The 22,758-nt window shown below is 45.0% G+C and overlaps 1 protein-coding gene across 5 annotated transcripts in view; it reads right to left on the bottom strand.

The window, feature by feature from the left end:
* Nucleotides 1-9,149, bottom strand: part of Kcns3 (potassium voltage-gated channel modifier subfamily S member 3) — a 35,702-nt gene extending 26,553 nt beyond the window's left edge. For 4 of the 5 annotated variants that reach the window (XM_070025032.1, XM_070025034.1, XM_070025035.1 and 1 more), the window contains exon 1: nt 9,012-9,149. The gene's annotated coding sequence lies outside the window, so the exon portion shown is untranslated. Of the gene's footprint in view, nt 1-4,859; nt 5,007-9,011 lie in introns of all 5 variants that reach the window. The other variant, XM_070025033.1, reaches the window with a different exon arrangement.
* Nucleotides 9,150-22,758: the final 13,609 nt, after the last annotated feature.

The following is a 22,758-nucleotide window of genomic DNA, read 5'->3' as shown; positions in this document are numbered from 1 at the left end:
TCATCAGAGTTTAGAGCTATATCATATAACTGTGAAGTCTATATTTTCCTTTCCAAACCCCATGTAAAATATGCTGGATGAAGAGGTAAAGTGTGCAACAATTGCCAACATTTATGTCTAGAGGAGCTGAAGGAAGAAAACACAGTGCTTGTCAGCAACAAGATGCCCTGCAGTGGCACTCAGTCTGAAATCAGATCCAGGACAGAACTGGTTTAAAGGGCGAAGTTCTCAGGCATTGGAGTGAATTTTCTTGAGACTTCTATTTTCCTGTCTCAAGACACTTTACTTTGTAGGATTTGAGATGCTAAGAGACTATGGAGACATTGGCACATTTGTTAACATGTTAGGAAATATATAGACAAAGGATGAGTGGATGGATGGGTGGATGGGATAGATGGATGGGTGGATGGAGTGGATGGATAGATGGATGGATGAGAGATGGATGATGGAAGACTGGACAGAAAAAATCATTTGAAAGACAGACACCAGCCATGTGCTGGTAGCTCATGCCTATAATCCTAGCTACTCAGGAGGCTCAGATTGCTATTCAAAGCCAGCCCAGGCAGGAAAGTCCATGAGATGCTTATCTCCAATTAAGCACCAAACAACTAGAAGTGATGCTGTGGCTCAAAGTGGTAGAGTGCTGGTCTTGAACAGAAGAGCTCAAGGACAGTGCCAAGGCCCTGAGTTCAAGCCCCATAATGGACAAAAGAAAAAGGAAAGAAAAGAAAAAAAGAAAGAAGGAAAGAAAGAAAGGAAGGAAGGAAGGAAGGAAGGAAGGAAGGAAGGAAGGAAGGAAGAAGGAAGAAAGAAAGAAAGGAAGGAAAGAAGGAAGGAAAGAAGGAAGGAAGGAAAAAGAAAGGAAGGAAGGAAGGGTCCCACATGGTATTTTCCTTTGCTCTTTTAGCCCCCAGTAGATAAGCTTGACAGAGAAGATTTGAAGCTGAGGTTAAGCTGATTCTGATCTAAGTTAAGTCTACTTACATGGGGTGGGGTGAGGGGAGGAGGGAGGAAGAGCACATTATGTCAATGGCCTCTTGAAGTCACTATACTTTAAAAACTGGGATGGTTAAAAAAAAAAAAACCACAAAGGAAAACACTGGCCAGAGGTATATGATTTATTGACCTCAAAGATGAGAACTCAGAAAAACCCTTGCCAGAATGCAGTCATCCTCTCTATCCAAATTACAAACCACAAACCTGAACCACATTTTACACACACACACACACACACACACACACACACACACACACACACACTCCACCTCAGGAAATGCTTTTCAGTTCACCTTGCCACATCAATCAGAGCCTGGGGAAAGCCAAATCCTCCCACAGAAGAAGGAAACTAAAAAGATGTAAGCACATTCAAGTCCCAAAATTCAGTGGGCGGGCAATCTTTCATCTGAACACACTAACGGTTTGCAGGGATCTAAGTCAGCATTTCTGAAAGCGGTCTCCTTGAGGCAGCACGTGACTTCACTGATGGCTGGGATCACTGCGAGTTCTCTGGCCCTATTTCACTCTCATTCCCTACAGCTCTAAATTGGTCTATGTGAGTTCTCAGAAGACAGGCCAGTGTGCCTCCCTTAGATCTCTTCCCATTTTATTCCTGGATACAGAGTAATTTCTTTGCAATGAGGAAGACTGAGTAAGGAAAGATTCCTCTGAAGTCTAGAAAGTGACAGCTAACCATGCCCAGGACTGCTCAGTAGGTCTATCATCTATTTACCTTGGAGGGGACCATGTTGCCTCATTATCCAACTTATTACTAATGTCTGTCCATTAAGCCAATTTAAAAGCAGTTTGTTGGCAATTTCAAGGAGTTAAGGTCTAAGATCCTACCGCAAATGTTTCTACATGCCCATTCACAATTCCTCTAATTCAATTTCTATAAGTGATCCAAATTAGCTCATACAAATGATGCCACTACAAAAAGTACTTGGAGAAAGATTGTATGTTTTTTTAAATTATAAAATAATCAGGATATAGAAAAAAACAGAGAAGAAAATTGATATACTCAGAGCCACCCAGCAACTGGAGACATAGTCAGAGAAAGTTGGATTCAAATGTCTATTTTCTAAAAGCGCAGGGACCAGATAACTCTACAGCAATGTGGTTGTGCTGATTTGCTAACATTTTCCAGGGTCACCTTCCACACAGAAGCGTATAGACACAACTCTGCCCCCACACCCACCCTTCCACCCTGCTTCTTTTTATAACCAAGCTGTATCCATATGCTCTCCTTTCTGTTCATTTTACAACCGAGTCTGTTTAGGATACAGGTCCCACCTCTGCAGCACAGATGGGACCAACACCCAGGTCTGCTCTCATTCACATAAAACACAGTAAGTAAAACACTCTAAGCTAGGTTCCTCAATTCTAGACTTGTACTTCTTCATCTGTTCTGCATAGTCTTCAGAAGTAATCTTGTATAATGTAGCCACACTCATCCCCAGAACATATGGTCCAAGACTCCTGGGAGATGCTTGAATATGCAAATAATACCATATTATGGAAACTGTATTTTCCTATATATACAACACCTAGGTTTAATTGATATTTAGGGAGGGTCCATTTTATTTTATTTGTTAAGTTGCTAAAAACTCACCCAAGGAAAACATTAAGAAAAAAATAAAATTGACAGATTTAAACATGCAGGTTATGTGCTTCCTATGACAATCTCAGGGAAAGCCAGCTGGCACCCTGAGTTATACAGGACATAACACTCCCAGCACCAGATTTGCCAGGGCACAATGGGCATGGCCTGACCCGATATCTGCTTGGGAGAAAGACAGCAGAGCAAGTAGAGAGAATAATGAGCCAATACCCAGGTCTGTTCTCATTCACATAAAACATAGTAAGAGGGCTTACTGGTGTCAGGCAGAGCGTGTTCCAGAATAAGTACAGTAAGCCGGGCGCCGGTGGCTCATGCCTGTAATCCTAGCTACTCAGGAGGCTGAGAGCTGAGGATCACGGTTCAAAGCCAGACTGGGCAGGAAAATCGGTAAGACTCTTATCTCCAATAAAACATTACAAAACCCGAAGTGGCACTGTGGCTCTCGAGGTAGAGTGCTCGCCTTGAGCTGAAGAGAGCAGGGACAGCACCCAAGCCCAGAGTTCAAGCCCCATGACTGACAAAAAACAAACAAACAAACAGAATAAGTACAGTAGATGTCACAAACAATAATAACAAAATGGTACAATTACAATACAGGTTATAAGACTTACATAAATGTGTTCTCTCTCTCTCTCGCACATTCGCTGTCTCTTAAAATATCTTATTCTATTTAGTAGGCGTGAATCACGTGTTACCCTTCTTATAGTTTGAGGCCACTATTAAATAAGAGTCACTCAAGCACAAGCACCGATAACTGAGAAATAACTGAGAAATCCAATAACTGAGAAAGCTGCTCTGTACAGGGAGGGTAGTGAATACAGCATGGACACGCTAGATAAAGGCATGATTCACATCGTACCCGAGATGGATGTATGGGCCAGCAGACTCCATTGTGCTGCTCAGAATGACATTGACTTTAAACCCCATGAATTCTTTATTTCTGAAATTCCTATTTAATATTGTGGGGTGGCCAGTGACCATGAGTTAACTGCAACCACTGAGAGCAAAACCACAAGAAAGAAATAACTACATTGGAGGTGCCTGATGGTTCCCTGCTGCGAACCTATTCATTTCTTTCTACCTCTCTGAAGATAAACCATAAGACCCTAAACTTGGCCCAAGAAACCCAGCATGAGCCAGGCACTGGTGGCTCACACCTGTAATACTAGCTACTCAGGAGGCTGAGATCTGAGGATCACGGTTCAAAGCCAGCCAGGGCAGGAAAGTCCATGAGACTCCTATCTTCAATAAACTACTAGAAAATTGGAAGTGGTACTGTGGTAGAGTGCTTGCTTTGAGCTGAAGAGTGCAGGGACAGCACCCAAGCCCAGAGTTCAAGCCCCATGACCGACAAAAAAAAGAAAGAAAGAAAGAAAGGAAAGAAAGAAAGAAAGAAAGAAAGAAAGAAAGAAAGAAAGAAAGAAAGAAAGAAAGAAAGAAAGAAAGAAGAGTTAAAAAAGAAACCCAGAATAATCTGGCCCCAATGGACTCTCTGACTTCCTCCCAAACTTCTCCACCCCTTCTCCTCCAACCTTTTCTCAATACTCAGTGCTTATTCTTGACTTGAATCCTCAGCCTGGCATTCTTTCTCCGACTCTTGCCTTAATGAATTCCTATCCATCCCTAGATGACATGTCTTCAGGACTTCTCTGACTCTTCATCTACACTAGTACCCACCATGATATTCTTTCCCATGATGCCCCTTAGAATAATTACCACCATTCAAGCTTTGCATCCCTCCCATACTTGCCTACCCCTTGCATCTTCCCCTGCCATATCTAGTTCCCACAGTATATCCACTCCTGCTCCTGTACAGGAAAGACCTCCAATAAATACTCAAAGACTAGTTGAATGAGTGATGGTATGTATTTAGACATGTAAAAATGTGTATGACCACATAATTCAATCATTAACTTGGATGAGCATCTAGTAAGAGCTCAACTGACAGCAAGATAGTTCATTCCATCGGAATTTCAGCAAGGCCACTGAAGCCAGCTGCTGTAAACATGGTCTGCTTCATTGTAACATTGTTGGCTAAAAGCAAGCAGTTTTTAAGCCTTTATCACTCAACACTTGTGTAATTAAAGACAATATTTATACAGTATCTCCTCCAAACAAACCATAGTCTAAAATTCTGCAGGACTGAAAAAAATCCTTCTAACCAAGGAAGAAAGATGCTACAATCTAGTCTAGTAATTATTTTAAGAGTATTATAGGGTTTACCTTTGTAATGTGCACATACCTCAAAACTCCAAAACATGATCTGGAGAAATTATGGTCAAGGAGGGAAATTCTAAAACAGCTCCTGCATGTGGTTACACATTCAAAACATTGTTACTGTATTCCCCAGAACTGTGATTCACTGCATATATCACATAGCAGCAGGTCCCTGGGAGGAAAAATAAGGCAATGACACAAAACAGTCGTTCTTTTCCTCCTTTCCCACTTACACTCTATCCCTAGCAGGTACTAAGCACCTTACATGGTCAAGGCCAGTGTGCAAAAGCTGGCTTCAGGATAAAATTCAGACTCAACCACCTGAGTCATCATGGACTCCATGTTTGAAGACACTTGGTTATGTCCAAGGCTCACTTCGCATCAGTTTCTCCACCAGCAATGTGGGCTTCCTACCTTCTCCTTTGCCTATGGTTCATCACGCTCCCTTATTATGAGGCCTAAATTAAGATAATCCCTGTAAAAGGCAATAGGTAATAAAAATGTGACAATAATTGTGATTATGTCGGGAGTTACTCGCTGTCATGCCTTTTGCTGAGTAATCTTGACTCCACAGCCTACTGTAAGCTCAAGCACAAAGACCACACCTCAGATTCCACCTGCTCCTATAGCACCAAGCACGTGCCACTTGCACAATGAACACTCGAGTTGGTTACTGGTTGTTGACACATTTGATAGGTTTCAATTGGGGACAAAGTGTTCTATGGTTTTCTAGGTTTCTTATATTTATAAACATGTTTTCTAGAAGTAATGATGCTTGTCCAACCTAGTCTATGTTAGTTGGCCACAAAGAAGTACCTATCAGGGCCAGAACTCAGGTCCCCAGGTCCTGGCCTGTTCTCCATGATGGATATTTTACACAAGTTACACATTGGAAAATACTCAGGACAGATACTCAGGGGCAAGAAAAATGAAAATAAAAACACCATCTTCTGCCTGCATCTACGATACTAGGAAGAATGAAGTCCCATCTTATCCATTTGGCTTCTTTCAAATTCAGGATACTCTAAACACTGCCAGTTCCCACACCAATACCACAGTGAAGAACAAGTACAGACTTCCTGAGTTGCTGAAAAGATTAAATAAAACTGTACCCAGAAAAGTTGCTAACAGAGTATCTGGCATATACTATGCCATCAACAAGCTGGGCAAGGGTGGCCCACGCCTGAGAGCTGAGGACTGCAGTTCAAAGCCAGCCCGGGCAGGGAAGTCTGTGAGACTCTTATCTCCAATAGTATACTCAGAAAAGGCCGGATGTGGTGCTATGGTTCAAGTGGTAGAGCAATAGGCTTGAGCCAAGAAGCTCAGGGACAAGCCCAGGCCCTGAATTCAAGCCCAAGGACCAACACACAAACAGACAAACAAACAAAGGGAGGGGAGGTGGGGCAAGGTGACTCATATCTATAGTTCCAGCTACTCAGGAGGCAGGGAACAGTAGAATCAAATAGAAGGCAAGCCCAGGCAAAAAGTAAGGGAGATGCACCCACTCTCAACAAATAAACACTGTGTAGTGATTTACACACAACCTTCCAGTTACATAGGAGGATCACCAATCCAGACCAATCCAGGAAAAAAAAATCTCAATTTCTTACTTGACAAATAACTAAAGCAAAAAGTGCTTGTGGTCTACCTCAAGTGGTAAAGTACCTGCCTAGCAAGTGGAACCGCCTGAATTCAGATCCCCAGTATTGCATGCAAAGAGAGAGACAGAAAGACAGATAGACAAAGACAGAGACAGAGAAAGAAAAGGAGGACAAGGAGGAGGAGGAAGAGGAGGTAGAGGAGGAGGAGGAGGAAGGAAACACTGTAGTACGTGCTTTCCTGAAGCTGACACCCTTTCCAATCCCAAATGCCAAACTCGGGAAGATCGGGAGCCCTAAAAGAACAGAGGGATGTCACATCTGTGAAGGATTATAGTGAAGAACAGAATTCACCCCCAGACAGGGCTAGAGGCCTCATCCTTCTCTTCCAAGGAAGGGGAGAAGAGAGAAGAGGAGAGAAAAGTATCACCTTTGTTAGGTTTGCTGGCAAACCCAAACTTCTACACACTGGATTTTGTTTAATATTTCTCAATAGAGCAAAGTCTGCTTCTGACCTCCAACTTGCTCCACTCTGCAAAGGCATAGCTTGGCTCTCAGGCAACAGCAGCTCAAATACCAGATCCAGCTTATCCAGAGTCCACCAGTCAGTCTCCTTAAAACAGTCACAACATGTTTTGGAACCAGAGTCCTTAAGCATTTCAGCATCTTTCTTATCCTAATGTGAACACTTTGTAATTATAAAATGACCAACTGAAAAGGAGAAGGAAAGAGGCTTGTCAGAATGACAAGAAGAGCAAGATTACGCTGGAGATGGAAACCCTGACATCTCCACTATGCAGCCGCACAGTACAAACCTGGCCCCAGCCCTGGCTTTGGCCAAGGCCTGTGGTGAGTTGATAGTGAATTCACACACTGCATGATCCTATGTTCTTAAAGAGTTCACCACCCAGGTAAGGTGTACAACCCCAAAATCAATACCACGTTCCCCAGTATGGAGACAAATCAACACACTGGGGCCCAGGCCTTCAGCAAGGAGCAGGTGCTGGGAAAAATATTTGCTTCCTGCTTGCTTACCCCGGGTATTTGCAAGTAATACAAGAAGTGGGGGCCACTAGGTGTAACTTCTAGAGTTCTAAATGAATAGATATGTAAATCACTTAAACAAATATATGAAAAGGGACAGGGGAGGTACCTGATCTAGGTCCCCTCAGCTGTCTCTCTGTGTTTTTGTGTCTGTCTCTGTCTGTCTGTCTCTGTCTCTGTCTCTGACTCTCTCTGTCTCTGTCTCTGTCTCTGTTCTCTCTCTCTCTCTCTGTCTCTGTTCTCTCTCTCTCTCTCTCTCTCTCTCTCTCTCTCTCTGTGTGTGTGTGTGTGTGTGTGTGTGTGTGTGTGTGTGTGTGTGTGTGTGTATGTGTCTGTCTGTCTCTCTGTCTCTCTCTCTACCAGGGTAAAGTGAAAGATAAAAACTAACACCTTATGTGAGCCAGGACCTAGCATCATTCTGGAGAGTGGAGGTAATTCCTTGCTGCTCACTGCCTTTGCCAGGGGCCTCTTGAATTACCCCATCCACTGTCTCCAGATGGGGGTGAAGAGGCCGTGGGGACAGGACTCAAAGGGCGCGTTCCCAAATCCGAATATGAGGATCCGGGAGGGGTACGGGGTGGGGGGGAGGGTGGCGGGCCACAGGAGCTCTGCAATGCGAAAGACCACGTCCAGCCCTGGCTCAGCCCGGCTCGCCACAGCCCCTGCTGGCCAGTCTGGCTCTCTCGCCAGCGCCCCCCACCCCCAGCCTCGGGAGGTCACACAGGAGAGCGGACTGGGGAGGGAGGGAGAGAACTTCCTGACCCCCAGGCTCCCACGCCCACCTCCACCACCCCACCCACCCCGGCACGTCTGCAGCCAGCTGGGCCCTGGCCCGTGGGAGCCGCCCCCAGCCAGCCAGCGCGCCGGCTGTCCCCAGCGCTGCGCCAGGACAGGACCCCCGCCCCCCGCCGTGCGCTCTGCCCGCTCTCCCCAGCAACTGTCAGGGGCAGCGTGGCACGGCTGCGGGGCAGAGGGGAGGACAGAAACCACCGGGAGAGGAAGGCGGAGCAGACAGCTGAGGACTTACACTTGCCTGGAAAGCGCCTCCTCTAGAGAGAGGGAAGGAAGGGCTTCCCCCAGCCAAGGAAACGCCCTGAGGAGGCTCCCGGGCCCCCGTCACCGCCACCCCAGTGCCACCTTTGCCAAGTGCCACCTTTCCCCGTTAAGCATTCGTCCACCCCAGCTCTTGTCCCGAAAGCTGATCGCAGATCATCTTCCCCCAAAGGACTCGCACCCCCATACCCCCCAGCTCGAGCAACAGGCGGAGCCTAAGGCTCCAGCGGCTGCCGGCTCCAGGGACTGGACGATGACCCAAAGGCGCCAGAGCTAGGAGCCCCCGCGACACCATGTCCAGTCCCTTTGCGGTCCCTCTCCACGCACGACCCGCCACATCCTGCAGCCTCCACCGGAGCCACCAGGGACGGGAGCCGCAGAAAGTCAAGGGGGAGGTGGCAGCAAGATGCAATAAAGTTGAGGGGTCACACCGAGAAGTCTCCCGGAGCAGCGCACGGGGAAGCGGGGACGCTAGCAGGTACCTGCAGGACGCGTCTGGCTCGCTCTCCTCTGCGCCGACACCCGCACTCCGGTGCTGCAGGGATCCGCTTTGGCGGCGCCCCCCCCCCCTTCCCCAGCAGCACCTGCCGCCGCAGCGGCGAGGAGACCCGGTGGCCCCAGCCCGGTTGTCCCCGGGGCAGAGTCCCCGCCTGGCTGGAGATGCAGGCGGGGCCGGGCGGGGCCCCGCTGCCGCTCTGTCACCGCCCCCTGTGGCTCTCGGCTCCGCCCACCACCTGGCACCCGGCCTGGAGCCCTGGTCTCCCTGGCCCAGGGCGCTGATGGCTGAGGACGAAGGGGGTCCGGGATCGCAAGACCGATGGTGGGCAGAGAGCTGGATCGAGCCCCGGCCTGACTGGGACGCGCGCTCTCCTTCCAGACTCAAGTGCAGGTCACCCCAGGAGCGGCCGGTCCTGAGGCGCCTGGGCTGCCGCGCACCTGCGCCCAGAGGGACCCAAAGCATCCTTGCGTTGTGGGGGGAGGAGGGGGAGGGAATGGAGGGGGGAGAAAGACTTCCCCAGGGGCTCCTTGCAAATGCTTGCAAATGCCTCGGGAAAGTTGCAGCCCAAGCAACACTTGGCAGACTTGCTGAGGTCTTTCTTTGGAAATCCCAAAGCCCCCCAACTTGTTTTTCAAAGTAAGAGGGAAGGAGGATTCTGCCCCAGATCTGCCCATGTTTTCTGCCACCCGCTGCCTGCAGCTTGCCTACGAGACAGCTATTATTCCATTCCTCAACTTACCAACGCAGAAGAGAAGGCAAGGACGCACGCGCCCAGGCACAGGCACCTCATATTTAGAAGGGGACACAGATCGAGTCCCCTTCCTGAAAAGATAAATGAAACGCGGTCACAGGAAGACCAACAAGGAGATCAGCGAGGGTAATATAGAGTCCAGAAGGCATCGCTGGCCGGTCTGCAAAAGCACGCGCGCGTGCACACACACACACACACACACACACACACACACTCACACATACGCACACACACTCACACACATACACACACACACTCAGCCAGCATCCCCGGAAGAGAAATGGGATGCTTGCGGACCAACCCCTCTCTCTCCCTCCCGCCCCCAAACTGCAGATTTTTTTGAGTTGTGCAGACATGCAGTAAATCCTCAGAGCCAGCTGCTCTGAGCTGTATGCGCCTAATGTTCCGTGGGTTCCACTTGATATCACCCATTGTGCTAGCTATCGCCCAGCCCCTGACAGCCCAGCGCCCCAACACAGCACCTGCTAACCATTCAAACAAGACCCCACATACCTAAGTCTAAGAGCAAAGGGATGTACAGAAAAGAACAGACAAACTTCCTGAACTGGTGCAAGGACTGACCCTGAGTGTCTATGAGTTTTCCAATTGCTCCTAGTTGGAGGGAGAGGAAGAGACCACGGCATGCCAGCGCTTAGCAAACTCGTGGAAGAGAAGTAGGGATGTGGGTGGTTGCAGGGCATGTTTTGGACTCTGTCTACAATATCTCGAACTTTTGTTTCCCTCCATGCCCCTGCTCCAATAAAAGATTCAAAAGCATTTGAAATGGAAGGAGGAAGGATGAACAAAGTACAGGCACGGTACTCAGCATACACGATGTGGAAAATGAACAATGCAACTTGTGGGCAGGGAGGAGAGGAGGAATGGGGGAGGAGGGAAGTAAAGCAAGGTGGTGACATGGTCCAAAAAGAGATGAATTCATTACCTCACATGAAACAGTAACTCCTCCGTACAACACCTTGATAATAACAATAAAATTATAACTTTATTTTTTAAAGCATCTTTCTGCACTGCTTTTTGCAAGGAGCTGATGAAGGTCATTTTCACATACAAGCCAATCTCTTATAACCTAGGATCTAAATTTATTATCGAATGTTTCCACTCTTAGCAGTATCCTAGAAGAATGTTTCCCTGTCTCTCCCCCAGAAGTACACTACTTATCTCAAAATCACTAAGCACCAAAAGTCCAGCCTTGTTTACTTGAGAAGGATGAATGGTGAGAATCTTAAGCCCTACAGAAAGTTTCTGCAGAGCAGGAGACTCAGTAGTGAGTTTTTTCATGGGATCCTGGTGGCACATGTGAACAGATGTGAAGAGTTACATGCGCGTGCGCGCGCGCACACACACACACACACACACACACACACACACACACACACACATGCACAGACAATCAAGATAAGGTCCCTGCAGAGTCCGTAAGGCCCAGGCAGAGCAAGGTGAGACTCATTATGGACATGTTGAAGTGGGGTGTGCAGACAGTCACAGATCTTTGTCAGAGGGGCTATGATTCTCATCCCCTGAACCCCACAGGAAGACACTTGGTCTTTCAGTATGGTTTTTATTTATCACCTTTAAGGAAAAGTTTCTCTCACACAAGGTGATCAGGTAAAGCAAATAAATACACAAGAAAGCATACATAGTGGCAGAAAGTTCACTCCAAACATTGACCAACATTAAGCCAAAGTGAATTCACTCCTACACAGACACATCCTCTGTGCCCATCACCTGGGGTAGGTTCAATTCCCTCCTGAATCACACTACCTTCCAACCCAATCAAAATATCATCCTGATGCATGATGTGACCTCCTCCATCCCTCTAACCAATCATGCCTCTAGGAAAGCAAATAGACAAGCCGCATATTAACCTGTAAGTGATAAATTACCAGTTGACAATGGTGCTCATGTCTTCCTGTGTTCAAAGAAGACTCAAAAGGCATCTGAGTTCCAATTCAATTTAGGATACATTCAGTCTGTCTTCTCCAGACTTCCATGTCTCCCTTGTTCTGGAACCTGTCACTCTCCTGTCCTCTCTGTGTCTGTGTCCTGTCTGTCTGTCTGTCTCTCACTCATTCTCTCTCTCCTCTTCTCTCTCTCCCTCTCTCCTCTCTCCCCCTCTCCTCTCTCTCTCTCTCTCTCTCTCTCTCTCTCTCTCTCTCTCTCTCTCTCTCTCTCTCTCTCTCTCTCTCTCTCTCTCTCTCTCTCTCTCTCTCTCTCCCCCTCTTTCTCCCCCCATATCTACCTACCATAATCTCATTCCTTTCTCTCCTCAACCAATCCTGGACCTTTCCTTCCCTCCTATGTCCAAGACAAAGCCAGCTGATATGACTTCTGAAGGAAAGGGAGGCATGAATTTGTCTCTTACAGACAGGTCTACAGTTGCAAATGAAGAAGTTCTCATCTCTAGCAGGAGGGTAGAGAGTGAGAAAGTATTAGAAATAATGGATGTCATCTAGAGAGTAGAAGCCACTCAGCATCCCAGATGTCATTCTAGTCATTGTATACATATGAAACCAGAACTCTAGCCAGATGTTTGTGGCTGACACTTGTAATTCTAGCTTCCCAGACAGTTGAGATCTGAGGATCACAGTTCAAAGCCAACACAGGCAGAAAAGTCCATGAAACTAATATCTTCAATAAACCACCAAAAAGCTGTAAGTGGAGATATGGCGCAAGTGGTAGAGTGAAAAGGTTAAGGGACAGTTTCCAGATTCTGAATTCAAGTTCTAGTACACACACACACACACACACACACACACACACACACACACACACACACACACACACACACACACACACACACACACACACCGAAGCAAAAAAAAAAAAAGGCAACTATAAATACCAAACCCACCAGGCCTTCTCAGTGGAATTCCCTCTGCTTAGAACCATTTTCAACCACCAAGCCCTTCTTTCCTCAACAAACCATTGACTGTTGATAATCGGTACCCTCTGGTAAGTTTCTCATCATGAGTTTTATATCCCCTTTCTATCGGATTAGCACCATGCCATGTCCTCCCCCGACCAAAGCTCCCACTCATAGCACCTAACACATGGATTTTTAACTATTCACTTTCCACTATTTAATGAGCTACTTAAACTAGTGTTTTCAGTAAGATCTGCATATTTGTGTAGTGAATAATTACAGAATGAGGTTGGATCCAGTCAGTTTCATCTGCTCCTGATAGGGACTTAATTCTTTTATCTCTATGCTTCCTTTTACCAGAAAAGAGAGAAAAATATGATTATCTTTCTCTCTTTTTTCAGCTACTAGGAAGCTCAGAGCTAAATTTCTCTGAGTTAGATTTTATTCTTGATTAAATGCAATGTTCCTATTTCATATGATTTCAACATCTAACATGCTTATCATGTTTCTTTGAGTAAACTACGGTACATTTACCTTTCTGTTCTATGGCATTTTGTTTATTAAATATGCCTGAAAGCTTTATAGTCTTAAGGTCCAAAGACTTGAATTCCAATTCACCTCTGCCCCTGATGATCTCAGCGGTATTTGCTCCCTGGCTGTCTATTCGGGTTTGGACCATACCATCTTTAAGGTCCTTGCCAGCTCTAAAAGCTTTATACTTCTGTAGATAAAAGGAAACAGTTTATAAATTATTAAAGAAAGAACCCAGTGGCTGAGCATGGCCCAAGTCTACAGGAACAAAGGCACACACTTGGAAATGCCCTTGAAGCACCCTTGAAGGTTACCCAAGGTGAGTCCCACAGAACACCTGTAACAATGAAAGGACTTTGGGCAAAAAATTCCACATTCTCTGCTGAATTACTCTGGAAAGGCTTTGTCTAACAAGTCAGACCATGCAAATACTCTAAGGGATGGTCTCACAGATGGTTCAGCATCTGGCCCAAACTTGACTTCTCACATTTCAAGCTCTTTACACTTTCTTCTCAGCCTTATTCATCCTCCCCTCCTCCCCCTTCCTTAGTGATCACCTTACATTACAGCCTGAGAGAACTGACCAATCTTTTCACCCTGCTCACTGCAGGCTATCTGAGCCTTCATCATGTCTGTGACCTGTCCCCTAATGCTTCACGTCTATATCTGGATGCTACCAATTTCAACTCTAGCATCAAGCCCAGTGTTGCCTGTGCTGAGAGAACTTCTCTCATTCACTGTTAGGGCTTGACTGTGAAATGCTGCTCAAAGGCTCATGGTTGAATGTTCCTTATACAGTTGACAATGCTATTTGGAGAAATGGTAGAAACTTTAGGAGATGGATTCTGGCTAGAGAAGGGGGTTACTTGGAGTTTGCCTTTGAAGGTGATACCTGAGTCTAGTTCACCATGAGTCTCCCCGAAGATATCCCTGCCTCCACCGATATTCCATCTCACCACACATTTAGAATCAAAGGAGCCAAAGAGTATGGACTGAAACTTCTCAGATGACAAGTTAAAAGAAACATCCCTTATATTCCTTATGTCAGTTATGTTGTCACAGTGACAAGATAACTAATACAGAAAAACACAGTGGGGTCATTATTGTGATTAAACTTAACCATATGTTTTTGTTAATACGTGGGAATAATTTTCAGGAAGAATTTGAAAGAGTTTGGTGATATAGGCCAGTGAAGCTCTAGAATGCTATCAACAAATCTTAATGGGCTGTTCTGATGGAAGATCAGAAGGCCAGATGCTAATAGAAATACGGACCATAAACTGTGCACATTAGCACTGTGCGTTGAACTAATAGTGTTTCAGCTAGAAATGAAGGCTCTATTAGTAATTAATTGGTCTACAGGCCACTATCATATTCTGGGAAGGAAGTTGTTTATATGTTGTCTGTGTTCTGAAACTTTGTGGGAGAGTCCGTGTAGTTAATCCTGCAATGAAATTTCAAGGCAGGCCAGTGTTTAGTCTGGGGTGTGGTTTTGGCTTGCTGCTTTTAGTCATATTTACAATGAGAATTGAGAATAAAAAGAAGGGACTAAAGATGAGGGAAAACTTACGGTTTGGTCCAAAGAGCCTGTGTAAAGACATGGTTTCTGAAGAGATTGGCACCATGAAAAAGAAGCCACATGCTTGTGATTGGACAATATTAAGGATGCTTTGAGATAATCTTGGGAATTGGCCAGACCATATCTCTCAGTCTCAAGGGTACAAAGGATCAGACTTACCTGCAAAGCTTTCCTTGGCAATGTCTGGTGCTCACACAGGCCATCTAAGAAATTGTATTCTCTGGATTTGTTTCGTGGTACTCAGCTTCTCAGGAACTCAGAGGCTAGTAGAGCCCAATCCCAGGGAGCCTGGCTACTGCTCAAGCTGGAGACAGACCTTAGCATCATCCATGTGATGCTGGTGTTTCATTTATACTGATTACAAGAGTTATGAGAACATGGAGGTGCCCAGACAGATTTCAAAGGCAAGCCTTGTAGTCAAGACAATATGGGACATTGGGGATGGGGGAGGGTCCCTGTAGACCACTCCTGCAAGAGTGATACATAAAACTATGAGAGTGCAGTGAAGATTCAAGGTGCTGTTGGGGGAAGAAGCAGAGATGCCAGAGGTAGGGAACCTCTGTCAGTAAAGTCAGGGCAATGAGCAGAATCACTCTGAGAGAGGCCATTCAGCTGCAACTGGCAAGGCCATAGCCGTGGAATTGCCCAAACCCATTGGAGCTAAAATTATGACACCCCTGCTCTACATGCAGCACATGGAGCTATGTAGGATTTCACGTTTTCACTACTGGATTTGGACTTGCTTTGGTTTCATAGTTTCTCCTATTTTCCTCCTCTACCTGTTTAGAATGGGAATCTTTCCTTGGTGCCATTACCATTGGAAATATCTATGTCACAGAACCTCCCTATGCTCCTGAGAGTCAAACTGCTCAGGACTGAGGATTCTGGGTTTTCACTTTTAAAACTGGAATAGTTCAAGACAAACTGGGAAGAACTGGTCACTCTGATACCTAGGTAACAATTGAAGATAAGTATGGAAGATACAAAAAGTTCCATGGGGTGTGTGGAGTAGCCCCTGTCATGAAGATGCTCTTTGCTCTTCTCATTGTAAACAAGGGATAGACTATAAATTCCAGTCCACACACTAAGAGCTACTACATTTTACCTTAGAAAAGTGCACCTTTCTGTTTTATTTCACAGGAGCTCATAGCTAAGAGTTTTCCTTGAGTCTCCATGGAGAGTTTTCAACTTTTGAACAATATTGGAACTGTTAAGGCTTTAGGAGTTCTGGGAGATGGACTAAATGCATTTTGCCTCATGAGGCAGCCATGAGCCTTTACAGGCCAGTAGTGGAATGTTATGGCTTGAATATGGAGTACCTGCCCACCCCCACAGGCTCTGTGTTGAATAATTGGTCCTTAGCCGGTGGTGCCATTTGGGGAAGGAGTAGATACCTCAGGAGATGGGTCATAGCTGGAGGAAGCAGGCCATTGTGAACATGCCTTTGAAACTTACACCTGGCCCCAAGTCCATTCCTCTCCCTGTTTCTGGTCCACTATGAATTGAACAACTCATTCCTCCATACACTCCCACAGCATTCTGCCCATTACTGGACCAGAATCAATAAAGTCAAGAGCTGTGTATGAAACCTCTGAAATGATGAACTAAAATAAATCTCCCCTTACGTTGTTTCTATCTTGTCACAATGATAAGAAAAGTAAGTAATAAGTTCATGGACCAATTCTATACCTCTTGAGTAACCCTTCATCTACTGGTTTACATTACACTCTATACAAAGCTTTAATTCTAGCTATACTCCTGTATTAATAAATACTTGTTTGGGTTGAGTCTCTTGAATCAAACTGTATGTTTGATTGAGAATAAAAACCACATGGAGTCATTCATCTTGATACCTTCAGAATCCTATGATTCTTCAATACATTATGTGATGTGTGTGTGTGTGTGTGTGTGTCTGTCTGTCTGTCTGTCTATGTCTATGTTGGTACTAGTACTAAGACTTAAACTCAAGGCTTTACAATCACACTCTGCTTTTTCACTTGTGGCTGGCACTGAGCCAATTGAACTATTTCTCCAATTAAGCTTTTGGCTGGTTGATTAGAAATAAGCATTGCTCAGACTTGTCTGCTGGCTCCAAATTGTGATCCTCAGATATGTGTAGCTAAGATTACAGGTATAAGCCACTAGTGCCTAGCTCAATAGATGCTTTAAGAGTGAAAAAGTGGGTGCTAGAAGATTGGTGAATGGATGGATGGATGGATGGACTTTGTGGGAAGATGCAGAAGAGCAAACCAGGGGGTACCCAAAATTAGAAATACAGCCCTCATGGTTTTCACCCAGGGAAATTCTATACTTCTTGAGTAACCCTGTGGATTCAAGTTATAGCTTAGCACTATCTCCAAGTAGTACAGTGAAGGGATAGAGACTGTTCAACAGACCTCCATAAGATTTTCTACTTCCTCAGTCAGTACATCCAATGACTGTCTAGGTATTAGGGTGACTAACTCTTCCTTGTTTAAAATTACTCCAGTTTTAAAACAGAAAACCTGACATCCTGAGAATAACCTCAGTCTAGGGCAAACAGGACAGTTGGCTATTCTCCTAGCACATTGCTGCCGAGGATAAAATCTGCATGCCTTACCCTCCTCTGAAATAGAGAAGTGTATATGACTTAGTTGCTTCCAATAAGATACCAGAAGAAGTGGCATGTTCAGCTTCTGAATCATACCCTCAAAAAAGGAAAAAGGAGGTGTCCCTCTCCTCTCTTTTTTGTCTTCGTGCCCTCTGCCCTATAGAGAAGAGAGGTAGATCTGGACCACATACGCCGCATGACAAAGGTAGCAAAGAAATAGATGAAAGGGGCCTGTGTGACCTTAACAGCCATGTCTTCTTCTATTCATATGAGGGGAAAATGTATTATATTTAAGCCATTGTTATTTGAGGTTTTTCTCTCATTCCCTGATGACCCTCATGTTCGTTTATGGATGTTGCCCTCAGACCTGGTTACAGGATAGACAAGGCTCTTCCTCCTAAATGTCCTGAGCCTCTTGGATTCCAGTTAGATGCCTTGTGTTGCTGGAAGTCATTGCTCCAAGGGCAAAAACTTCCTTCAGCCCTATCTGCAAGAACTGGCAAACTCATTCCCCAGCTTCACAGGAGCTATTAAGAAAAAAACAAGACACCTGGAGTGATCCAGGATCAGGGAAGAGTAAGATATGAGGACTCATCACTGAGATGTGAAGGGTTCTCAAAACACTCAAGTGTTGTCCTCATCATCTTCCAACATAGAGCTCAAGTCCTCTTAAAGATCGAACTGTATACAGAGGAGAGCTGTACATGGCATTAACTGGCTTTATCTAGGAGGAAAGGTTCCTGCTCTTCTAAGAGAAAGAAAAGGAACATTAGAAGCCCTTTAGGACATAAGTTCCCAGGAAACGCCATCTGCCCTGCCCTGAATGCTCTCCTTAGGTGGTAGGCTGGCATGAGGTCACAGCCAGAGGCCCATTTGGGGCAATGAAGGGAGTCCAAGCAGGTGTCCTGCAGGAACGGCCAGGAGAGCGGTGACTAGAACACTAGCTTCTTAGGATTCAAAAACAAAAATTCTTTGGGGTATGTTTCTCTACATTTCTAGCTACTCTACATATTTCATCTTCTTTCATTTTTTCATAAAGTTTCTCTTTAATAAAACAACTGTTAGCGAAAGAAGCCCCCTCCCCATAGCTTAGTCCACTCCCTCCCTTCTCCACAGCTTAGCCTGCTCTCTTCCTAGGCAACACTAGGCCCATGTAGTAAGGGCAGTAAATAATCAGCCTCCAACCCCCCTTTACCTAGGGATGGCACTTCTCTGGGGCAGCTACCACCACATAAGGCAACAAGAACCCCTGAGAGTGACCTTCAGGTCTGGGCAGCTGCAGGATCCTTATCTACTATTTGGACAGCAGCCATCAATCCTAGTCCACCATGATGAATTCCCTGGCCTTCAAGTCCATACCAGGGTCTCCGCCTCCTAGCCCCTTTAGCCCCTCCTAAGCCTCCTAGGTTATATAGGTCACCCCAGGCAATAGCCAGTACTTCTTCTCACTTCTCCCTTGTGAGAAATAATCTTGCTAGGCCCCTTTCCTGGCAATAAACCTTTCTTTGTTCTCTGTACCTGGATGTCTGTGTGGTTCTCTGGCAAAGTCTAATAATCTATTATTTAAGCTTTCAACAACATTTTAGCATTTTCCAGGGGCTTGTGCCTACAATCCCAGCTATGAGGGAGGTGGTTGAGATTGAGGATCTCAGTTTCAGGCCACCCCAGGGTTAAAAAAAAGTTTGAAATGTCCATTTCTCATCAGGAAATGCTGAGTTTGGGCCCACACTTATTATCCCAGTTATGGGTTATGATAGAAAGCCTAAAATAGGTCTCAATCCAGGCACTAGCTTGGGGGAACAAAAGCAAGACACTAACTCAAAATAAGCAGTGCAAAAAAAAAAAAAAAGGTGGACGCATGGCTTAGTAGTATTTCATATTTCATCTGCCTAGCTGAGTACAAGGCCTTGAATTCAAAACTCCCATATTGTCTGTCCCCCCCCAACAAAAAAATAATCATTTTTGCTACATTGGAGATGTGACCCAGAGCCCACCTATGCTAGGCAAGTGCTTCACCCTGGAGTTAATCACTAGCCCCAAAGCTATAATTCCCTACCACAATAATGAGGAGAGTTTCTACCATATCAAGATTTGGTGGTAAGGAAGAATTCAAGGTCTTTCTGAAGGAGATACGTGGACAGCCAAGGCCCTGCTTTCTGCGGGCAATAACTGGCAGGTCATTTCACACTTCCCTGTCCCTCTCACTCTACACAAAGGGCCACACCGATGTGCTTATTGATAGCCTTTGGCTTCCATGTGTCCTTGTCAAATGTCTATGACTGCATGGAACACATCTACTTTTAGTTTATACAATGGTAATATGTCCTTTAGCCCAATCTTCTCTAGTCTATTGAGTGCAATAGACATCATGACCTTAGGTGCACTCCCTATTGCTCTATGTGAATCTGGTCTGTTTTATTCCACTATATAGCCTCATATGCTACTCATCTCCTCTCCAATGAGAGAAGTGTTACATCCCAGATTCCCAATGCCACACACAATAATGCAGTGACCCTCCTTGGTTGGTAAATTGCTTTGTTCCTGATCTCCCTGAGTAGCCTTCCCATTGCTGTAGCTCTTTCTCTAGGACTCTTTCGGATTGTCTACAATCTAGCAACAAAATATTTAATGCCAAGATCAGTTAAAATGATAGTTTTTTCAGGAGTTGTTAATTAATTTGATTATCATTCATAGATATGGAAATTCTTAATATGATTGTCTCAGTCCTTACTTTTTTGCTCTCTTCAGATATGATCAATAGGAAAGCCCAAGTTCTCCTCTTGAAATAAGGACACCAGATCTAAGTAACAATGTCTGCTCCTCACAGCCATCCTGGTGCCTTGCTGTGTGGTAGGGGCTTTTCAGACAGCTCTGAAAAGCCTCCAGAGATGAGAAAGGCAATTCTTTGAATTGTAGATGCATCATGTATTTTAGCTCCAATAGAGCTCAGAGAGCTCTGCTCCAGAGAATATGTTGATTTAGCCCCAGGAAAGTTTTGCTGAGGAGAATGCTGGATCATGATTATTCCTTTACATGGTTTGCTTCTGTTGGGCTTGTGTCCCCACCCCAAACAAGGGGTTTTTGCCTTTAAAAGCTTTGTGCAAGCTACTTTCTGGGCTGCAAGTCTTTGAGACAGGAGTCCACCTGCTTTCTAATAAAGACTCCCAATTTGACATCTCAAAATATGGCTTCTCTATATCTTACGATTGAATTCCAGTATAACACTCACAGCTGGACCATCTGCACCCTATTGTATCCTCGGGCTCTTAGGTTTCACCCCTTTGACAGCTCATAAAGCTGTGCAATAAGCCAAATACAACTTCCCAAGGATGACAGAAAAACCTCCTACCTTCCTCTCACTACAAAACCTGCCTTCCACAGGGAACCAAGAAAAGGAAAAGGAATTTTTAATGCCAGTAACCTGATAGGCTACCTCCTGGGGGTAAGGGGGGCGCAGAGAATAGTTGGGCTCTAAGCACAGTTTTATAGGGTTGGGTACATGTGGAATGTGAGAGTGGGAAACTGCACTGTGGAAGGGGTTAACATTTACAGTTTTAACTGCACAAAAAATGGGGAGGGAAATCGTATTTGGGGGAGGGCTGACATTTGAGATTGCAGCTACCTGTGTCACTTGTTTCCAGGTAAGCCTGCATCTCCTGTCTTCAGGGAAAGGCCTTTGTCACCTAATTTTAGGGTAAGGCATGTTTTGTTTCTGCCAAAGGTCTAAGATGGCAGGCTGGGCAGGAAGATAGAGGAGGTTAGGCTCTCACACAGTTCCTCTTGATTCGTTCTGCTGCTGAGTATCATTTCATAGAGCCCTGCATAACCTATAGTATCCTCCTCCCTTGGCGTGTGAGGGAATGTAACAACAAACTACTACTGGCCATCATCTCTCCATTGTTCAGTGTCCTGCATTCAGCCACCGCCACGTAATGTAGGACATCGAACATTCCTTTATCAATGTGGTATATAGAAAGTAATCACAAAAACTGCCCATCTCAAAGACTAAAGGGAATAGCACACTTGAAGCACTAAACACTGGTAGAAGCTCATTCAAACAAAGAGAAAAGCAAACAAGAAGTTGGTTCGGCTGGTGACAGACAGAAGGTAAGGTGGGGATCCACTAGAAGGATTTTTATGTGCTTTTGAAAAGACCTACCTGAGGCTGACTAGCTTAATGTTTTCCTCACCAAAAAGGAAAACACATAGAAAAATGCCTTCTGTTATCTTGGTACAATGATAAAATGTTGTTATTCATAAGTGAAGTAGTGTCTCCATAGACAGATTACATTACTGCATTGCCAGGATTTGAAAAATGAAGGTATAATACAATGGCTGCTTTCTTCCCCAAATCACTTATAGAAGACAATGGGTCTCTGCAATTCACAGCAGCTAACAGGTGATGAATAACCACGGGGTGGCTGGTGGCAGACTCTCTCCTCAGTTCTAACATTCATCTGTACCGTAAGTCACTTATCTCCCTTTGGCTGCTTTCTGACTGGTAAAAGGGATTTTGAACTTATGGATATGCCAGTTAGAAAGCTAAAGAACACTGGGAAGACTGACAAGCCCTTCCCTGAAAGAACTCCCAATTCAAATGTGTTAATGCCATCTGACTTCACCACCAGGTAGGTGAGTTCAGATGAGCTGGGATTATAGAGTTCAGAGATAAGAGCACGGTGTGCAAGGACAGGGAATGCCACTAACACTCCATTTCCATTCTTCCCACCTATGTTAGAAACAGAACTTCAGTGTTTTCAGAATAGTCACATGACTAAACACATTCACTTCCTAACTTTTCCTGCAACCAGTGTGGCTATTCCAACATTTTAGTCAAATTTAAGCACATGTGTTCTGAAGTTTTTCCAAGAAGGCTCTTGGTAAGGAAAAAGTGTAGGAGTTGATGTAAATCTAGAATGCCACTACTTGTGGCATTTAGCAATCTAAAATTGCTACTATCTGTACCCCTTTCTACAATTCTCGGTTTTCTTTTAATCTCAACTTGGAATTAATAGCTTCTGCCCTCAGAGCTTGTGAGTTGAATAAACTCCCCTCACAGATTATTCAAGGGTCCTTCTGCTGCTCAGAAAACTTGTTCATTCCACTCCAGTTTCCCTAGTATTTCCCACAAAGTCTCATCCAAGTCCCTTCCACTCTAAATCCTGAAATGTCTCCATCCTTATTCAATAAACAGAATTCAGCAGGAGCAGATAACAACAGCAATTGAAGAAGCAAGAAAATAGAGGCAATTGAAGTATCAGCTCCTTCTTGTCTATCTTCAAGAGTTCCTGGTCCCACAAATGTCCTTCTTTCTCTTCTGCTTTGAATTATAAAGCCTTAAGTTATAGAGGATGTATTGGTCAGAATTAGGATTGCTGTGATGAATGCATGGCAT

The sequence above is a fragment of the Dipodomys merriami genome, unplaced genomic scaffold (genome assembly GCF_024711535.1).
Source record: "Dipodomys merriami isolate MVZ:Mamm:240054 unplaced genomic scaffold, mDipMer1.0.p SCAF_17, whole genome shotgun sequence".
NCBI classification, from domain to species: domain Eukaryota; kingdom Metazoa; phylum Chordata; class Mammalia; order Rodentia; family Heteromyidae; genus Dipodomys; species Dipodomys merriami.
This window is presented reverse-complemented; position numbering and strand designations above follow the sequence as displayed.